The sequence below is a fragment of the Octodon degus genome, unplaced genomic scaffold, assembly GCF_000260255.1.
Source record: "Octodon degus isolate 3935 unplaced genomic scaffold, OctDeg1.0 scaffold00009, whole genome shotgun sequence".
In the NCBI taxonomy this organism is placed as follows: Eukaryota; Metazoa; Chordata; class Mammalia; order Rodentia; family Octodontidae; genus Octodon; species Octodon degus.
The window spans coordinates 22,029,254-22,030,237 of record NW_004524585.1 but is presented as its reverse complement, the minus strand read 5'-3'; the positions used below and the strand labels follow the sequence as shown (position 1 = coordinate 22,030,237).

The 984-nt window shown below is 36.8% G+C and overlaps 1 protein-coding gene across 1 annotated transcript in view; it reads left to right on the top strand.

Annotated features, from left to right (window-relative positions):
• Pam (peptidylglycine alpha-amidating monooxygenase) overlaps nt 1-984 on the top strand; it is a 188,553-nt gene that overhangs the window by 107,192 nt on the left and 80,377 nt on the right. The window lies entirely within an intron of this gene.

Below are 984 nucleotides of genomic sequence, written 5' to 3'. Positions count from 1 at the left end.
TCTATTCATTAAGAGAATGTAACTATATATCTAGCCTAACCACTTTGAATACACAGATACAAAATGGACATTCATCTGTATCCCCCTTTTTTTGTTAAGTTCTGTTATTTGAATATTATAGGTGTGTAAACTCAGCAAAATATTCTAAAAGCATCCAGTAGCCCATAACAGCATTGGGTCTTCCACTTGACTGACGGTGTGCTTTTGATGTTGAAAATTGTGATGATGTGTTTTAATGAAAGCTGTAAAAGAGATGCACAGTATTTCCACCTTTGAATTATTGCTGGAAAGTTTACTGGTTGCATTTTTCCTGCATTAAGAATGTGTTCTATGTGAGTGGCTGATTTGTTGTGTCTGCGTTTTTTTTTCTTTGCCTGCAGCGGCACATCTAGTGATGAAATGTGCAACTTATACATTATGTATTACATGGAAGCCAAGCACGCAGTTTCTTTTATGACGTGCACGCAGAACGTGGCTCCAGATATGTTCAGAACGATCCCACCAGAGGCCAGCACTCCAATTGCAGTGAAGTCTGATATGGTCATGATGCACGGACATCACAAAGGTGGGGCCAGTGCTTACTATAAAGATGATTATGTATTTTCTTATATGTCTTGCTTATTCTTATCCTCCCTCTCGCTCCTTTCCTTACATATCAGTCTCGATGCAGCCAAAGAGAAAAATCACAACCAGTGGTGGAACAGATAGTTTGGAGATCAATCCAAGAAATCCTTTCTTCATTTTTTTTTATTGACATCAGTTATTTTTATTTTATTTATTTTTTGGTTTGTTTGTTTTTGGCGGTACTGGGGATTGAACTCATGACCTTGAACTTGCCGGGCAAGCACTTATTCTACTGAGCTATCTCCCCAGCCCTTATTTTTATTTTAAAGAAAGAAAAAAAAATAAAAACAGTTGTACAAAATCTCAAAACAAGATTTTAGGAGAGTAACAATGGTTAGTACATTGTGTATTGTTATTGCC